The sequence below is a fragment of the Leuciscus leuciscus genome, assembly GCF_965113295.1.
Source record: "Leuciscus leuciscus genome assembly, chromosome: 9".
Taxonomy (NCBI): Eukaryota; Metazoa; Chordata; class Actinopteri; order Cypriniformes; family Leuciscidae; genus Leuciscus; species Leuciscus leuciscus.
The window spans coordinates 14731080-14752161 of record NC_138733.1 but is presented as its reverse complement, the minus strand read 5'-3'; positions in this window follow the sequence as shown (position 1 = coordinate 14752161).

Here is a 21082-nt window from a genome sequence, read left to right as displayed (position 1 = left end):
GAAAAGGAGTTATTGGGTGAGAGAGGATTATGAGAGGGCATAGAAAATAGAGCAAGTAGATTTGTGCATGTTCATGTGCATGCACATTCGCGTCCAAACTTGAATAAGTCAGGTCAGCCCTTTAGACTTCCAATCCCTTGGCTAGTTCATTATACTGAAGCTTTTTAACCTGCAAAAACAGCCTGTCAGTGCACTGAGGCATCCTGGCCTCTATTTCAGCAGATCGACCCAGTACAGCAAACAGACTCTCATTCCCTGCCTCCTGGAGTCAGCTTAAACAAATGCTGAATTATTAACCGGACTAATTTGGGAAATCATGAATCTTTCAAAATACGGAGGCCCCCATTTTGCATTTTCATATGAAAACCGCATCTACATTTCATTCAGAATGAAAAAACCACAAGAGGGAAAAAAGGAGATGAGGAATGAGTTGGAATGACAGAACTGAGAGATGTTGACAGACTATATCTCCTTTTTATAGATGTGACACCTGAAGAAGAGAGTGTAAGAGAAACTCATATCAGAGGAATTATAGGAATACGCAAGAAAGATAAAGGCCCATCAAATCGTTTAAACTGATTGTGGAAAACTTGCTCTCAAATGGGGGAAAATACATGATCCCTTGTGAAAAGGAAGTGCATTTAAAGGGATTGTTGCCACAAAAATTTTTATTTGCTGTTTATTCACCCACTCTCAGGCAGGGGTGCGGGAAGTAGGGGTGCTATGCATGAATTTGTTATTTTTTAGCATTTAGTCATTTCTTTGTAATAAACACTTTAAGTGGGCTATTAAAAATGTGTCAAACTACATGCACATGTAACAGTTATTTATATGTTGAATTGTGTTTTTTATGCTTGATGTGCTTTGTGGAGTTTTGACGTGTTTTATAGACTCAATATTGTTTCTTATTAAAGGGTAACAATTTTTTTAGTTAATGATCTGTAAGACTGGGGCTTTATTAGTGCTGTTCATTGATTCGAGTAATTTTTTTGACATTTGGGTATAAAGTGTTTTAATTCTGCAATATATGGTGTAAAAATGCCTGCGTGTTGCCCTCTTCAAGTAGAATTTTCCTATTGGAAGTTGTTTCCCCACGTGATGTAAGCTGGCACCAGCTCACCATGCCCTTGGCATAGGCTCAGCCATAGACTCAGCCCCTGGTATAAAAACATCTTGTTCCGTCAAAACCATTTTAGCGAGTCAGGAGTTGGAATTGCGACTATTGAAAACAAACAGGATATCGTATATTAGCATCTAGTTAGCATAGCATTTATATAGTTATTTAGATTATTTTGTGTAGCCTAGGTAGTTAATTAGCATAGTTGTTAGTGTAGTATTGTTAGAAGCATAGTTAGTTAATAGCATAGTATTGCATTAGTTAGGATAGCTTCAAGTTAGCGTAGATTTTTAGCATTAGCTTTATCTGTATTTATTGCAGTGGTTTGGATGGGACGTAGGTGCAGTGTTGCTAGTTGCAACAGCACTGCTGGACTGCATAGCTTTCCAGCAGACTTGGAAATTAGGCGCCAGTGGTTGCATGCACGTGTTGCAGCCAGATAGACCGTTCTTGGGTGAGGCATTTCACTAGTCTGTGTTCTCCATCAGATTATAACTCCAGGTTTGCTAGGTTTGGTAATAATTGACAACGGGCTGCTGAATTATAAAAAAAAAAAAAATGTTTTCAGTGCAAGTTGTTTGGAGAAGCCCATTTCCACCCCCATTGCGTTGGAGAAGCAATCCCTCATAAAATGCAGGTTGCACACTCCAGCTCTAGGCGGGAACTCACAGTCTTCCAGGCCAAGTGCATGCAACCACTGGCACCTAATTTCTAAGTCTGCTGGAAAGCTATGCAGTCTAGCATATAGGCTATATATATATATTAGGGCTGGGGGAATTAACGCATTCATCTTTGGGATTAATTTGAGATGTTTAATGCGTAAAAAAAAAAAATGCAATTAACGCAACACTTTTTTTTTTTTTTTTTTTTTTTTGCCTTGTTTTAATGATTTCCTGTTGCGGCTGCTATTGAAAAGGCCGAAAATATGCTGTCTCGCTCCTCCGTGTTCGGCGATCAGGTTTCATTCTCGCGCAGCTTTCATGAGCGGGTCTTTTCCGCTCCGTGTGTGCGCTGCGCTCTCCGTTCCGTGTGTGTGTGTGTCGGCGCGCTCTCTGCTCAATGTTCCGCTCCGTGTTTGCGCTGCGCGTTCTGCTCCGTCTTTAACGGCCCAAACGCTCCAATCATGTACCGATCACGCACTGGAAAAGCAAAGTCCGCTCAAATAATGTGAAATTTCTCTGTAGTAGACTGCTGTTTGCAATAGCCCTACTGAGCTGGTATAGTCATGCTGGGCAACAATGGTAAAATGACCTGCTCTGATCACATGCTCTTGTAATAATAGCTTTGTAGGACTATATTTTATTTTGATAATTAGATAAAAAAAACAACAACATTTAAATCTGTTAAATTGATTATGTTGATTGATTATTGAAAAATAATAATATATTAATATATTGATGTTTAATATTATTTTAATATAGGGCAATTTCCTGTTCCTTTTTTATTTTTTTCTGTGTTGTTTAATTTAATTAGGTGATTCTAAGTTTAAATATTGATGATTACAAGCTTGCGGGAAATGCAATTAATTACAGCAAATTGTGCAATTAATTAGTTTTTTTTTTTTTATCGATTCCCAGCCCTAATATATATATATATATATATATATATATATATATATATATATACATATATACATATATACAGTACCAGTCAAAAGTTTGGAAACATTACTATTTTTTATGTTTTTGAAAGAAGTCTCTTATGCTCATCAAGCCTGCAGTAAAAAAAAAACAAAAAAAAACAAAAAAACAGTAATATTATGAAATATTATTACAATTTAAAATAATGGTTCTCTTTTTTTAATAATTTTAAAATGTAATTTATTTTTGTGATGCAAAGCTGAATTTTCATCAGCAAGTACTCCAGTCTTTGGTGTCTTATGATCCTTCAGAAATCATTCTAATATGATGATTTGATACTCAGTTATTATCAATGATGGAAACAGTTGTGCTGTTTAATATATATTTTTTGGAATACTTTTTTCAGGATTCATTGATGAGTAAAACGTTAACAGCATTTATTCATTAAAACAGCATTTATTCAAAATAAAAACATTTCTAACTATATAAATCGTTACCATCACCTTTTATCAATTTAACGCATCCTTGTTGAATTAAAGTACTAATTTCTTTAAAAAAAAAAAGTTATTGTTCCCAAACTTTTGAACGGTAGTGTATATTGTTACAAAAGATTTCTATTCTAAATAAATACAGTTCTTTTTAACTTTTTATTCATCAAATAATCCTGAAAAAAGTATCTCAGGTTATAAAAAAAATATTAAGCAGCACAACTGTTTCCAACATTGATCATAAATCAGCATTTTAGAATGATTTCTGAAGGATCATAAGACACCAAAAACTGGAGTACTTGCTGATGAAAATTCAGCTTTGCATCACAAAAATAAATTACATTTTAAAGTATATTAAAAAAGAGAACGTCTCAGGTTACGTATGTAACCCTGGTTCCCTGATAGGGAACGAGACGCTGCGTTTGAGACGCGGTGGGAACGCTCTGCGTGATTGCGTCGTGAAGCACGTGTATAATCAGTCCAATGGAACGAAGGAACGTCATCAGTGACGTCACCGACCAGGAAGGTATAAATCACTCTTGAGATCAGACCAAACTAGCTTCTGATAAGCCTGAAGCAAGTCCATCAAGGCAAGCAGGAAGTATGGCAGGCGAACGCAGCGTCTCGTTCCCTATCAGGGAACCAGGGTTACATACGTAACCTGAGACGTTCCCTTTCAAGGGAACTCGAGCTGCGTTTGAGACGCGGTGGGAACCCCATACCCACTCCGCCATAATGACGATGTGCCTGTTCTGTATGAAGTACCATGAGCATACTAAGAAGCAAGCAACCTGACCCCAGGAGTGGAGAGGTCCAAGTCATAAAATCTCACAAATGTATGCGGAGAGGACCATCCTGCCGCATTACAAATGTCTAGAAGGGAAACTCCCGAAATTAAAGCCGTAGAGGCAGCCATACTCCTCGTAGAATGGGCCCGAACAGTCAAAGGTGAAGGCTGTCCGGCCGCTTCATATGCCAGTGAAATAGCCTCAACTATCCACTTGCTCATTATCTGTTTTGATGCAGGGCAACCTTTCTTAGGTGCTCCGAAGCAGACAAATCATTTTTCCGATTTACGCCACAGGGCAGCTCTGTGGACGTAAGCATCCAACGCCCGCACAGGGCATAACAGATTCAGGTTTTCCTGGTCTGGGGTATTAAATGGTGGAGGATAAAAGGCCTGCAGCACTATTGGGCCCCCAACATTAGTAGGGACCTTAGGAATGTAACCCAGTCTAGGGTGAAGAAATGCTTTCACCATACCAGGTGCAAATTCCAGACATGATGGAGCCACCGACAAGGCTTGTAAATCATCAATTCTCTTGATAGAGGAAATAGCAAGATGAAATAAAGTTTTTAGAGTAAGGAACTTTTCTGAAACCTCCTCAATGGGCTCGAAGGGAGCCAAAGCCAGACCCTCCAGTACAATGGGCAAATCCCATGCCGGTGCTAGAGTGCAATACAGGTCTCAACCTCAAAGTGCCACGGAGAAAACGAATAATTAGAGGATCTCTCCCAACTGAAGTACCCGCCAGAGGGGTATGATATGCAGATATAGCCGCTACGTACACCTTTAAGGTGGAAGGAGATAATCCAGCAGAGAAACGGTCTTGTAGAAAATCGAGAACTGTACCAATAGGGCAGTTAACAGGATTCAAATTACGATCTCTACACCATGTAGAAAATAATTTCCATTTCAAAGCATAAAGTTTCCTCGTGGAAGGAGCTCTGGATTGAAGGATGGTCTCAACGACCTCAGTCGAGAGACCAGATTCTATGAGCTGGGCCCCCTCAGAGGCCAAGCCCACAACTTCCACAACTCTGGGCGAGGGTGAAATATCGTGCCCCTTGCTTGGGACAGCAGGTCCCTCCTGACGGGAATCTCCATCGGAGAGCCGTCCAGAAGTGACACCAGATCCGAGAACCAAACTCGGGTCGGCCAGTACGGAGCTATTAATAGTAGATGAGCCCCTTCCCGGAGAACTCTCTCCAGAACTCCCTGGAGCATAGATACTGGGGGAAACCCGTACAGATGTAGCCTCGGCCACACCTGCACCATTGCATCCAGTCCGAGAGGGGCTGGATGTGTGAGGGAGATGGATGTGTGAGGGAGAACCAAAGGGGACAATGGGTTGAGTCTGATGATGCAAAAAGGTCGACTCGGGCTCGCCCATATTTCTTCCATAGAAGCTCCACCACCTCGAGGTGAAGCCTCCACTCCCCGGGCCTCAGCCCCTGCCTTGACAGAATATCCGCTCCTACATTCAGATGCCCCGGAATATATACTGCCCTGAGGGACAGTAATTTCCCCTGGGCCCATAGGAGGATCTGATGAGCCAGATTGCACAGTAGTCGAGACCTCAGACCCCCCTGATGGTTGATGTATGAGACCACCGACGTGTTGGCCTCTCAGGTCTGGCAGGAAGTATTTCAGAGCATAAAATACGGCCATCATTTCTAAACATTTTATGTGCCAAGACAGTTGATGGTCCTGCCAAAGACCTGACACTGAGCGTCCGCTCATGACTGCGCCCCACCCCGTGAGGGAAGCGTCTGTCGAAAGCGTTACGCGTCGACAAGAAGCCCCCAACACTGGGCCCTGGGCGAGGAACCAAGGTTTCTTCCACATGACCAAAGCACGAAGGCATCGCCGCGTGACCTTGATCATGCGAAACGGATTTCCCCTCGGGGAAAACCCCTTGGTCCTGAGCCACCACTGCAGAGGTCTCATGTACAGAAGGCCAAAAGTAATTACGTTGGACGCAGCTGCCATGAGCCCCAACAATCTTTGAAATTGTTTGACAGTGAGTGACTGGCCTAGTTTTACCCCTTTTACGGCTGTGAGAATCGCTGATATTCGTGCAGGAGACAGACGTGCCTGCATTGTTGTTGAATCCCAAATTACTCCTAGAAAAGTGGTCCTCTGTGCTGGGAGGAGCACACTCTTTTTGGAGTTGAGCCGTAACCCCAACTTTTCTATATGAGCCAGAACGACACCTCGATGCCGAACTGCCATCTGCTCTGACTGAGCAAGAATCAACCAATCGTCTAGATAGTTTAATATGCGAATGCCCTGGAGTCTCAGAGGAGCCAGCGCTGCATCCACACATTTTGTAAAAGTGCGGGGTGATAAACCTAGGCCGAAGGGAAGAACCCGATATTGGTATGCTTCGCCCCCGAAAGCAAACCTCAGGAACTTCCTGTGATGAGGATGAATCGATACATGGAAGTATGCGTCCTTCAAGTCTATTGTCACAATCAGTCCTCGGACTGAATCTGTGATACAATCTGTTTGAGCGTAAGCATCTTGAACTTGAGTTTCTGAACTCTGCGGTTTAGTTGACGCAGATCTAGAATAGGACGCAACCCCCCATCCTTCTTTGGAACAATGAAATTACGGCTGTAGAACCCTGACTCTCTGCTGGGAGGAGAGACCCTTTCTATAGCTCCTTTTCGAAGAAGCGTCATTACTTCCTGCTCCATAACCAGAGCCTGCTCGGAGTCCACCACTGTGGGCAGAACCCCTTGGAATCTGGGCGGACACGAACCGAACTGAATTCTGTAACCCTTTTCCACTATATGCAGGACCCATTGAGAAATATTTGGTAGAAGTTTCCACGCTACCAGAAATTCTGCTAAGGGAACCAGCCTCTCGAGACTGGCCTCTGGATTTAGTCGAACAGACATTTCGGTGCCCTGAAGCGGCGAAGCGGCAGGGAACAACCGAACTGACTGTTCTACGACCCTCCTCGGAGGATCGCACGGGGATGCTGACACCTCGGTGCCCTGAAACGGCGAACCGGCAAGGAACAACCGATGTGGCAGCGCTGCGGCTCTCCTCAGGGAACCGTCCCTCCCCCGAGGGGACCACCCTCAACATTTTGACACCTAGGGCGTCAGGACTTTTTCTTGTCCCAAGCCTTATTAGAGAGGACAGTCCTCAGATCTTGTCTACCTCTAACTGACTTAAACTGCGGCCGCCCCCTGGGCTCCCCAGACTGTGGAGGAGCCCGAGAGGCGACGCTTTGTTTCTGTTGAACTCTATGCTGTTGCTGTTGTGAGGAGCTCGTAGACGGTCGGGACTGCTCTGCTTTAACATTAGCAGTCCCTGGGACACTGGATCGGCGAGGAAGAAACCTCTGGAATGCCGCCGCTTGTTTCTTAGATTCAGTAAATCTATCGACAACACAATTTATAGCATCGCTGAACAAACTCGAAGGCGAAAGCGGGGCATCCAGAAGAACAGATCTATCTTTATCCTTTATATCAGACAAATTTAACCATAAATGGCGCTCCGTGGCCACCAGGGCTGCCATAGAACGGCCCACAGATTTAGCCGTCTCCTTGGTGGCCCGGAGAGATAGATCTGTCGCCCGACGCAATTCTCGAACGTCACTGATGACGTTCCTTCGTTCCTTCGTTCCATTGGACTGATTATACACGTGCGTCACGACGCAATCACGCAGAGCGTTCCCACCGCGTCTCAAACGCAGCTCGAGTTCCCTTGAAAGGGAACCATTATTTTAAATTGTAATAATATTTCATAATATTACTGTTTTTTTGTTTTTGTTTTTTTTTTAACTGCAGGCTTGATGAGCATAAGAGACTTCTTTCAAAAACATTAAAAATAGTAACGTTTCCAAACTTTTGACTGGTACTATATATATACAGGTCCTTCTCAAAAAATTTGCATATTGTGATAAAGTTCATTATTTTCTGTAATGTACTGATAAACATTAGACTTTCATATATTTTAGATTCATTACACACAACTGAAGTAGTTCAAGCCTTTTATTGTTTTAATATTGATGATTTTGGCAAAAAAGTAAAGAAAAACCAAAAATCCAAAACATTTGCATATTTCAGCCGACCAATAAAAGAAAAGTGTTTTTAATACAAAAAAAAAAGTCAACCTTCAAATAATTATGTTCAGTTATGCACTCAATTCTTGGTCGGGAATCCTTTTGCAGAAATGACTGCTTCAATGTGGCGTGGCATGGAGGCAATCAGCCTGTGGCACTGCTGAGGTGTTATGGAGGCCCTGGATGCTTCGATAGCGGCCTTAAGCTCATCCAGAGTGTTGGGTCTTGCGTCTCTCAACTTTCTCTTCACAATATCCCACAGATTCTCTATGGGGTTCAGGTCAGGAGAGTTGGCAGGCCAATTGAGCACAGTAATACCATGGTCAGTAAACCATTTACCAGTGGTTTTGGCACTGTGAGCAGGTGCCAGGTCGTACTGAAAAGAAATCTTCATCTCCATAAAGCTTTTCAGCAGATGGAAGCATGAAGTGCTCCAAAATCTCCTGATAGCTAGCTGCATTGACCCTGCCCTTGATAAAACACAGTGGACCAACACCAGAAGCTGACATGGCACCCCAGACCATCACTGACTGTGGGTACTTGACACTGGACTTCAGGCATTTTGGCATTTCCTTCTCCCCAGTCTTCCTCCAGACTCTGGCACCTTGATTTCCGAATGACATGCAAAATTTGCTTTCATCCGAAAAAAGTACTTTGGACCACTGAGCAACAGTCCAGTGCTGCTTCTCTGTAGCCCAGGTCAGGCGCTTCTGCCGCTGTTTCTGGTTCAAAAGTGGCTTGACCTGGGGAATGCGGCACCTGTAGCCCATTTCCTGCACACGCCTGTGCACGGTGGCTCTGGATGTTTCTACTCCAGACTCAGTCCACTGCTTCCGCAGGTCCCCCAAGGTCTGGAACCGGTCCTTCTCCACAATCTTCCTCAGGGTCCGGTCACCTCTTCTCGTTGTGCAGCGTTTTTTGCCACACTTTTTCCTTCCCACAGACTTCCCACTGAGGTGCCTTGATACAGCACTCTGGGAACAGCCTATTCGTTCAGAAATTTCTTTCTGTGTCTTACCCTCTTGCTTGAGGGTGTCAATGATGGCCTTCTGGACAGCAGTCAGGTCGGCAGTCTTACCCATGATTGCGGTTTTGAGTAATGAACCAGGCTGGGAGTTTTTAAAAGCCTCAGGAATCTTTTGCAGGTGTTTAGAGTTAATAAGTTGATTCAGATGATTAGGTTAATGGCTCGTTTAGAGAACCTTTTCATGATATGCTAATTTTTTGAGATAGGAATTTTGGGTTTTCATGAGCTGTATGCCAAAATCATCAGTATTAAAACAATAAAAGACCTGAAATATTTCAGTTGGTGTGCAATGAATCTAAAATATATGAAAGTTGAATTTTTATCATTACATTATGGAAAATAATGAACTTTATCACAATATGCAAATTTTTTTAGAAGGACCTGTATATATATATATATATATATATATATATATATATATATATACACACACACACACACACACACACACACACAGATATAGTGCAGACACACAGTCGCATATAGACCATAAACAGAAACTTTATCAATAAAATAGTTTCAAAATTAAAAAGTGTAGCCTACCATTTCTCAGTTGCATAGTGATGACGCTGTTCTTGAAACACTTCTCTGTTATGACGTTTTGAATGAGCAACTGAGGCTTGGTATCTGGCAATAAGAAAAAGGACAAAAACCTGACAAATGTCTTGAAATACAACATCTGAACAATGCCTTGAGGTGTGGTCACCGACACCGAGGAGAAATAACTGACGACGAGCCGTTGAATTGCACTTCAAATCGTGGCTGCATTACAACCTCGGATGTGCATTATTTTCCAAAATAATTCAGCAGCCTGTCGTCAATTATTCCTAAACCTAGCAGGCTAGCAAACCTTGAGTTATAATCTGATGGAGAACACGTACTAGTGAAATGCCTCATCCGAGAACGGTCTATCTGGCTGCAACACGCGATTTGCGCCAAGTAACGTTAGTGCAGTCGAAAAAGGCGATTTTACAAGTTGAGTGCAACATGGTAAAATAACAACAAAGAAATAAACTTACCTTGAACAGTTTTCTTCTTTAGTAGAGATTCAGGCCCCGTCCACACTACTGCGTTTTCGTTTAGAAACGGAGAATTAAAACGAATATGATCTCCGTCCACACCAGCGTTTTAGCTGCGTATTAAAATTGATCTCCGTCCACATTAAAACGACTGAAAACGCGGATCACATGACCATTCACCAACACTGGGCATGCGCGTGCCGGTGTAAACACAACTTCATTGATAAAATTATCCCACCATGCGCTGGTTCTTCCCGGGTTAACCCAAAAACGACGCCCCATGTACAGTCGATACCGCCGCTGCACACGGGAATTGTCACAGATCGCTCGAATAATAACTTGCCTCCGGCGCATGTAGGCAGTTATAGCATTGTAAAATGCAGAATTTACTTGCACAACAGCTGCTAGCAAAGATATACGCCATGACTGATGACACCCAATCATAGAGCCAAGCGTGAGCCTCTACTACGTCATCGTTTCTAAAGTCCTCCGTTTTGACCCGTCCAGACTAAAACGCCCTCCGGAGATTCAAAACGAAAAACGGGTCGGCAGCGTTTCTAAACTTCTCCGTTTTGGGTCTCCGTTTTTGGCGTTTTAGTGTGGACGGGAGGTGCAAACATAGCAAAAGGTCTCCGTTTCTAAACGAAAATGCAGTAGTGTGGACGGGGCCTCAGTTGACCGCTTTCTGCAGACGAGAGCTTGTGTTGTATTGAAGGTGCCCCGCCCCCATGTGCTGCTTTTTACATCGCGAGACTGTTTTGCTACGTCTACATTAATCCGGTTTTAGCCCCGATTCACCTCTTCCGACAATCTTAAGGATGCTCCGATTATCGCACACTAATCTGATCAGATATTCCTGCCGTGTGTGGTGTGTTAAGGCTGCTCTCGTCTGCTCGGAAGGACGTCGGGACCGCTCCGATCTCAAATCGGGGATATCCAACATGTTGGATTTTTTTGGCCCGATTTCTTCTCGTGTGTGGTGTCCCCCGAGCACGCAGCCTGTGGAGTGTAGCCAATCAGAAAGCGAGGTGACGAGGCGGCGAGGAAACACCGGGAAATATAATCAAAACAGCCAGCGATATGGCGCACCAGAAAGTCCGGTGGACATCAGAGATCATTGCCTTTTCTTTTGATAACGTTTTTTTTCGGTTAAAAACAAACTATTGCCACTTCATCCTCTTCGTCCGCCATGATTGTTTACTCTGAAGTCACGTTTGATCTCGAGGTATTTTGCGCGATTTCCCGTCTGATCTGGGAATGCTCGGGACGAGTCAAATCGGTTCGTGTGTGATGTGTTGATTTTGCCGTGTGGCTGCGCACCACACACTGTACGACCAAAACTGTTAGGCCCGTGATTTTTTATCCCCGTGTGTGGGGTCTCTCAGGTTTGGAAAATCGGCCGACAATTTTTAAATCGTCCCGTGTGAACCAGGCTTTACCATTCACTGATGCGGTCCAGGTCCCACGCAGTCACCATATGTTTGGTCTAAAACGCAAATGCTCTCATGTATTGCCGCAGGACAGCAAATGTGAGTAAATTCTGTCATCTTTGCAGGACTGTGATATGAAGAGTGTGCAATGTAGAATATTTTTTAGCAACAGTGTGAAAGTGAATAGCACATAACAGGCACAATACTGATATAAACATGAATATCTATTGGTACAATATGCGTCACATGACTAAATTTACGTCATCGTTTTTAAATACCACCGGTTTCACAGTCCACACTACAACGTGAAAACGGCGTTTTCAAATGTATCCACTTTGGAGTGCGTTTTCAAAAAGCTTTGTTTTCATTAATAAAAACGTGTCTCAGTGTGGACGGAAGGCCAAAACGGAGAGAAAAATATACGTTTTCAAACGAAAACGTATTAGTGTGGACATGGCAAACAAACCGGCTTACTGTTAAATGTTGTAAATGTACTGCAAGTGCTTAATTTAATGACCATTAGCTGTAAATTTACATGATTTAGCTGTTTATTGAAATAACAGTATTTTACTGTTGGAAATTGGCTGTAATTTTACAGCAATTTTTTTTTACAGTGTATGCACAGCACCCCAGCCTAAATCATCTTTCCACGGCCCTGCCCTCAGGCCATCCAAGAAGTAGCCTACAGCCCTGGTCAGAATTATTGGCATCCTTAGTAAATATGAGCAAAGAAGCCTGGGAAAATATATCTGCATTGTTAATCCTTTTGATATTTTATTCAAAAGAATCAATTTTTTCTTTATTAAATAAATGTTTTTCTCCAAATACGTGTCACAATACGCTGTGTAGATGATCAACACAAACAAAATGATAAAGATCAAAGGCAGTCTTTAATAAATCCAAAGGCATAAATCCAAAAGCCATTCACACACGTAACATAATCAATACCCAACAAACTAATGAACTTAAATACTGATGAAAATGAGGTGTGCGCAGCTGAACAGAATGACAATCAAATCAACAACCATGACAACAACTCAGGGGAAATATGCAAACAGTCCAACCAGTGTGTGTGACAATATGTTGGCCACTATTAATGGCGCCCTTTTATTCAATACTTTTTACAACCTAATTTTGCCAAAATAACAGCTCTGAGTTTTCTCCTAATGTCTGATGAGTTTGGATAACCCCTGACAAGAGATCAGAGATCATTCCTACATTAAGAATCTCCAGATCCTTCAGATTCCCAGCGCTATGGCCTAATGTATAGGCTTTCTGACCTAAAATATAATATAGGGCCTTTAAAATGAAGATACCAAAAGAAAAGTGTATTAAGAACTAGAATCTAAAAGAATGTTAAAGTATCTTTAATAATTCTTGAGTTACAGGCATGCAAACTTGGTGCAAAATAATTAAATAAGTGCTTTTTCCCATTTTTGAACTGTCACCGTTGGCATATAATGATACAAAGACTGCTAAAGTCAACAGATTTAATTAATAGACCTACCAATCTCTATGTAGAAATAAAATAATGATGCTGCCATCTTTCTAAAGTCATTTTTACCCCACTGTAATTTGGCTCCACATCTAAGGTGAAAATTTTAATTTTGACCCCCCTCTACACAATAGTGGATTACTCAGTAAATATACACCCATGACATTTAATATTTTAGCTTTCATCTTCATTTATGTGTTTCTTTCACCAGACAAAAAATGTTAAAGTCATGATGATCTGCAAAACTGTACATCATGCTTTTGAGCTCTAAAAGAAGCTCTGTTTTTGCTTCAGAAATGTAACTGAGTTTAAGTAAGACTACTCAAGTAAAGCAAAAACTCCCGAAAATAAAACTTAATAATACGCTCATTTGAAGGTAATTATCTAGTAACAAGCTGCTGTACTGGTACAGGGGAAATTTTTGCCCATTTTATTTGTTTCCCCTGCCAAAAGCATCAATGCATTAACAATAGGTGTTCAGGTGTTCTGTACACAAACTGTGTAAATTTAGTTGTCAGTATGTTTGGTTGTAGAATGCAGTTGTCACTCTCGCAAACATCTGAACTCTGTGTGTACAAAACTGCATTACACACTCAGCTACTTTATTTGTAGCTACAGTGAGTGAGTGGCATTAGCAATTTTATATTTCAAATTCATCAAAACAGTCTTCTAAGCCATTTCATTCTTAGTCCTGAGAGAGGAAATACTGGAAATCCTTAAGTGCATCTATTGTGCATCTATTTTTTGAAAGCATGGATTTTTTTTATTTTTAGGCCCATTATGCACATAAGCTTCTGCACTCGTCATCTGAAACAACATTTATTCTGCTCCAAGGACAAATCTTTAGACTACCACAGTCGCAGAAAACATCCACCAGAGACCAACGCTGCCTTTCCAAAATCCAGTTGGCAGCCATTTTGTAATACAAAGCATGTAATTACTGTCTCCTCCAGAGAGACAAAAATCTGTTGTCATCCCTGATACAGGCTGTAACAAGCAATCTGTCTGTCAATTTGCATGTAAAAAAAAAAAAACATACAATATCACACATATGAAGTGTGAAGACATAGGTAGTTTGTTATTCTACAAACAAAAACAAACAAACACACACACACACACACACACACACACACACACACATACATATATATATATATATACATTAATATTTATTAATATTATAAATGTATTAATATTTAGTTACTTATTAATTGTAAAACTGCAAAGTTTTGAATATGTGTATGTAGGCTATAGACCTAACTAAAATTATAGAAATATACATTCAAGTTTTGCTGACTGAAACGAATATGTCTCGCTATAAATACATTTTCTGTATAAGCATTACGTCTTGAATATCACCATCTGCGGCACACCGGGAACTTGGTGTGCCGCAGATGGACATGTCATGTGTCAGTGTTTCCAGACACACAGACCACAACGTGTCACTGTGACCTGCCTACAGAAAACATATCAGAGGGCAGGACAGATGAGCGTCCAGGGTCTGTTACACAGTGCCAACACATCAGACGCGCCCAGACACATTACTCTTCCCCTGCCAGAGGCCGGCAACTTTGTGAAGTTTTTTTTTGTTTTTTGTTTTTTTTGGATAACATCCCACAACTGCAGGTTCAAAGGATCACTGCCTCAACCTGGCAACAAGCAGTGTAGAGGAAGATACTTTAAAAGTTGCCAAGCTAAAACTCGCTCATGATTAAAAACTGTTTTTCTAAAATGAGTCAAACTTGCCAAAAGTATTGGAGAGATTTGATTATTGCCTCATCTTTTTAGGTTGTAAGAATTAATAGAAAACAACAACAACAGACCTATTTGAACAAAAATATAGTATAAAACAGGAAGAAAATTTGCATTTAATTCAATTTTTTTTAATTAAGATGTATGTATCACCTGAAAGCTGAATAAATAAGCGTTCCATTGATGTATGTTTTGTTATGACAGGACAATATCTGGAATCTGAGGGTGCAAAAAAATCTAAACATTGAGAAAATCACATTTAAAGTTGTCCATTTATGTTCGCGATTGTGCTGCATTCACTCACAAAAATATATGTTTTACATATTTACAGTTGGAAATTTACAAAACATCTTCGTGGAACATGAACTTTACTTAATATCCTTATGATTTTTGGGATAAAAGAAAAATCTATAATTTTGACCCATACAATGTATTGTTAGCTATTGCCACAAATATACCCGTGCGACATGTGACTGGTTTTGTGATCCAGGGTCACATATTAAAGGGATAGTTCACTTTGAAATACATTTTTGGTATGTTTTAGCTTACCTCAAGGGCATCCAAGATGTAGGTGTCTTTTTTTCCGCAGTAGTTTCAATTTTGATATTTTTAGGTCAAACCGTTCTTGTCTGTCAGTCATATAATGCAGGTCTATGGTCATTATCTCAAAGAGCATGCACAGAGTCCAAATTAAAACAATTCCCCGTCGTCCAAATTAAACAATTCCCCATCGTAAGTACACATTGATGGCCTAAGACACGAAACGAGCGGTTTGTGTGAGAAAACGAACAGTATTTATATCGTTTTTACCTCTTATACACAGCCATGTCCAAGTGATCTGATCTGACGTGTGCGCAGACTGGTGCATAGATATATACACACTAGATGTCGCCTTGTCTACGGCAGTTCATTGGAACGAATGTCTTTAAGGCGACATCTAGTGTATATATCTATGCACCAGTCTGCGTACACGTCAGATCAGATCAAATGGGAGTGTTTATTTCATATTTTGTGATGCATGTTACTGCAGACAAAACTTTTGACCCGAGGCCTCATGGGATTGTAAAGCAACCGAGCAATTTAGCATTTTACTAATATTTAAAGGGTTTTAAATGGTCAGACTCTATTCTAAGGATAAAGCTCTAACAAAACAGTTTTTTTTTTTCTTTTTTTTTTACTTTCCAGTGTGTCTAAATGCACTATGCTGCTGTATAAACTTGTTACATACAATCGATTTTTTTCACCTTAAATCAGTTTCAGTGTCATGTTTTCAGATTTTTACGCACTTCTATAGCTGATGCAACCCGCATTCCAATCACAGCGAATATCTGCAGACAACCACAAGGGAAGAACATTTCCAGATACACACTCCATCAGCACAATCCAGTTGGCAGCCATTTTACAATACAAAGCAAGTAATTAGTGTCTCTTCCAGGCAGCCAAGAATCTGTTGCCATCTCAAATAACATCCCTGGTCCAACATGCCAGCAGAGTTGTTCAGGTCTGCAAAACGCACTAGAAACGGGTGAAAAAAAAGAAAAAAAAATCTCCAAATGTCAGCTCCTTCTGCATCCATGTGTAATAAGCAGTCTCATAGTAAAATCAATTGGAAATTTGAATAAAATCTGTTCTCTTTCCAAGTGTAATCTCATTTAAGAATATTGAGCATCTGACATCTTATGATTTTAATACTAGCTTTTCGATTTAATGTTCTATGATGCCACGTATGATGGAGGATTTACAAATCCTTCAGATATTTGATTGAGAGGAACGACTATGTTTGCAATGCAGGCGATGACAATTAGTTTTCTAATGTGATATTTAGGATTGTCCACATTGTTATTTACTGGTGATCGAATCAGATCCTGTATTCAGGCAGTTCTATCTATGGTTGCTGTAGTAATCATTTTGGCATCCGCACTATGCTAAGCAGTTTTCTTGTATAACTAGGAGCTGTACGTTCAAGCTAGAAGTATATAGAGAGCAGACAGAAAGCTTTGTACACTGTGGCGTCTAGAGGAATATATGTGATTGCTTTATTTCCCGTCACTCTCACCAACAGAATCGCTGTGCATTGTGGTGTGTGGAAGTAAAAGCTGTGACATTCCAGGAATAGTTTAAGACAGAGAATTACCATAATCTGTATCAGATTTTTTTATTATGCATTTGGGTGTTTATTTAACTCTGGGAACTACGGAGCCCCTAAAGGGTCATGCATTGGGATGGTGGAAAAATGAAATGAGGGGGTCAAATTAAATTTCACTGCTAGCGTTTGCTTCTCCGTCCCCATAAATACGTCTGCGTTCCTCTGAGATACTTTGCATTCAATTGCAAATAGTTTGTGTGAAAAAACAAAATTAGTCATGGGAATAATATGAGGTGGAAGGAAATGCTATATTTCAATGCTTTTGGGAGAGAACGCAAAGTTTGTTGGGGAAATGCAAAACTTATGCAAGTTTTATGATTATATTAATACTTTTTCACCACTATATCCTCTTAGGGGCTTCATAGTTTTGGCCTTGAAGTTATTCAGAAAATTCACTCTCTTAACATACTAGTTTGTTGTCTAACATATTATATATATATGCATTGCAAGAGAAAACATTTGCATAATGCCAGCATATGATCTTAATTGGCTGCCCGACGTGCCCGTGAACATCTACTTTGACCCTTTAAACACTGTAGCTCTAGCTGAGGCCTGAAAGAGTTTGGTTTGTGTTGTCGACATGTCGAGAAGATGCTGTTTTCTGCGCTGTGAAAGCAAATCTATTTTGCAAGCTCTTCTAAAGGATTAGGATTCTAATTGATACTGTAAAATCCACGGCATCATTATAGGCTACTGTTCGTATCACTGTGTATACAAGCGCTAATACCTGAAATTCAGATATGGTAATAGTTGTGTGGTTTCCAACACGTACTGTAAGAGGTAGACCAATCACAACAGACCGGGCTATCTGACCAATCACAACAGACTGAGCCATCTGACCAATCAGAGCAGAGTAGACCAATCACAACAAACCGGGCCATCTGACCAATCAGAGCAGATTAGACCAATCACAACAGACTGAGCCATCTGACCAATCAGAGTAGAGTAGGCTCTCTGAAACCAGGGGTTTAGAGAGACCCGATCATTTATCAAGAGGTTTCAGACGCTGTGAGAAAAGGCTTTTGATCTTGGCTGAATGTAAACCTATTGTAAATAGGATAATAAGGTCATTTTAATGAAAGCATTCTGTTGCGGAAATTGCATTTTGGAACAAAATGGCCAATGCCTTTGCCTTGCAAAGGCTAATTTCATATTACAATCTAAAAAAAAAACAGTAAATTACAATCTACAGTATGCATAGAAAAAGTTTAAATGTGTATCATAAAAATAAAATGTGCTTTATTCATGGGGTCAGGTTTGGATATGATGTGTATTGAATCCATGTGGTTTTTATACTGTTTAAAATCACATAAAACGAATCAGATATGAATTGAATGTGCAAAACATGTGGATCATGGCGCAGCAATGTAAACATCTCATCGCTGATATATCAATACGAGTAATTGTTGGGTCACAAATTCTTAATAAGCAGTTTTGTTGAACATTTGTTCTGCAAACAAACTGCCTATTTACTTCTTACAACTTACAGTATTGTATGCATTATACATCATAACACATTTCTGTGAGTGTGATTGTTCTGACTATTACATGCAAAGAGACATAAGTGTGTAAAGAAAGCTAACAAAAGTGATAAATGTGACGGGGGGATCATTTAAAATAAATTGACTTTCATTTCATTTCTCATTAAAATACAACCAAATCACAGTCAGCAAAGACATCCATCCATAATGGCTTTATGAAATTAAAGATAAACACATCTTGTAGATGAATGTGATTAAGACACTTCAGGGAAAGGCTGTCATCTGGCTTCATAAGAGAACATATATTTTACCATTGGAAAACTCTTTGACAACTCTCATAGAAATGGGCTCGTCTTGTGCTCTCTGCTTTGGTGGAGTAGAGAGTTTTTTTTATATATATTTTTATTCTTAAAAATGACTTTGAGAGACTGATTCCCTTGGAGTTCTGAAAACATTTGATGCCCATCTCTTCAGTAATGCACATTATTTATAACACTGACCTTTGCAATATGGTAATAAGGACTTTGGTCTAGATATGTATTGTGGATTCCAGAAAGCTGAGGATCAGGTGAAGTGTGGTGCTGAATATACACTATACTGTTCAAAAGTCTGGGGTCAGTTAGTTACTATTTCAAATAAATAGTAACTATTTGTTTGTAGTTTGTACCATACAAACTAACTATTCGTGTACCCCCCTCCCTCTCCCTCCCTCCCTCCAATCAAAGAATCCTGGGAAAAAAAACATGTTTTGTCAAAAAATAATAATATTAAGCATCAACTGTTTTCAATTTTGATGATAATATGTAATGTTTATTGAGCAGCAAATTCACATATTAGAATGATTTGTGAATCTTTTAAAATGTAAGAGCCTTGATGAGCATATATAAAATAAAATAAAAAATGACAATGAGCAATATGTTTTTTACAGCATTTATTCATCTTTGTTAACATAAATTAATAAAAATACAACTGTTTATTCTCAGTTCATGTTATCTCAGGACCATTCAATATTTTTTTTTTTTTTTTTTTTTTTTATGCTTTAGGAGTATTTTTCAATGTTAGTTAATGTTAACAAATTGGACCTTATTGTAAAGTGTTACCTTATAACTCGCTTTACTAACAATATAGAGAAAATCCCAGGGTTTTTCTTGAAATTAATGAATAGAAAAATCATAGTAAAAAAAAAAGTCAACTGAATGAATCAATTATCCTGCCCGAGTACATTCTGATTATACAGCAGTAAGAAATGGGTGCATGTGAAAACCTGACAGTGTGTTTCTGTTAACTGAGAATTGATGAAAGCTAAGAGCTCCAAGTGCTCTCACCATATGCTTTAGTCCAATTATGCTAATTCTAATGCTGATGATAATGAGGTTCATAATATTAGCCAGTAGTCCACAGTGTAACCTACACATGATACTGTACAACCCAGAGAGCCCAAAAACACAATCTCTAAGCTTTCCAGAAGACTTGACTGTATATAGACCCCTTCACAAAACAGAACCATGTTAGGAGACCTATGACCAAAAAAAGCACATGCGGGCACGTTCATTCATAATGAATGTAATAAATAAACCATGAGTACATATACTTTGTATATGCAACCAGTGCCCATGAAGGTCTGTGGCTCTTCTACACAGAGCCACTTCCTGAAATCTAGGTCAATAAGAAAAAGAGCATACGTTTTCTCTGTGGCATTGAGCAGAGAAACATACAAACACAAGGAATCCTTAATATTCCCTAGTTGATGGAAGGTGAAATGGGGTTCAACCTGGAATGTCTCTCTCTCTCTCTCTCTCTCTCTCTCTCTCTCTCTCTCTCTCTCTCTCTCTCTCTCTCTCTCTCTCTCTCTCTCTCTCTCTCTCTCTCTCTCTCTCTCTCTCTGAGTGTGTTTGATGAGATCACACATACTGTATGGAGGAGGAAGAGAGGATGCAGAAAGAGGAAAGGTATATCCTGTAGCATCCCTCTGGTCTGCATGTAGGGTTTCCTGTGCCATTGAGTTCATTGCTATTAAATGAAAGGCTTTCAATTGTATACGTACTACAGTGTCAATATTATGTTTATTCATATACAATAGATCATTGAAAACTAAACAGACATGTTATGACAAAACAAAGAATAAATGTTCTTCTCTCACTAATCAAAATAAATGTCTGGGTTAATAAATACATATTTTTGCTGGTTTGCTGTGGATAACTGGATGGATTTATATATATATGATCAAGTTATACAATATTCAACTCATTTTTAATATGACTTATACACAGGGGGTGCTGTTATCTGTGCTGTTATCTGTGCGCACAGCCTCACACACCCAAAGCACGCATACGCAGAGAGAGAGAGAGCAAGAGAGAGAGAGAAAGGGGCGCTTTTCAGACAGCGCTCGAACACCAAATTGATTTCTCTTTTGCGTTTACTTACGCTTGAACTGACACATACACACACAATTATGTCAAAATACGTGTCTCGGCAAGTATTCTCTTAGTTATGTCATAAGTGAACAGTTGAGAAAAAAATAAACAGATATGTGTCAATATATTAGGTCTGTGCATTCAGTCTTAAAGTGAGAGTAGCCTAATATTCCTGCTGTTGTCTGTGTCATTAATGTCAATAAAATAAAATAAAATAATATCAGCAGCAGCAGCATCATCATCTACCATTTTCGAGAGAAAAGAAGATAGT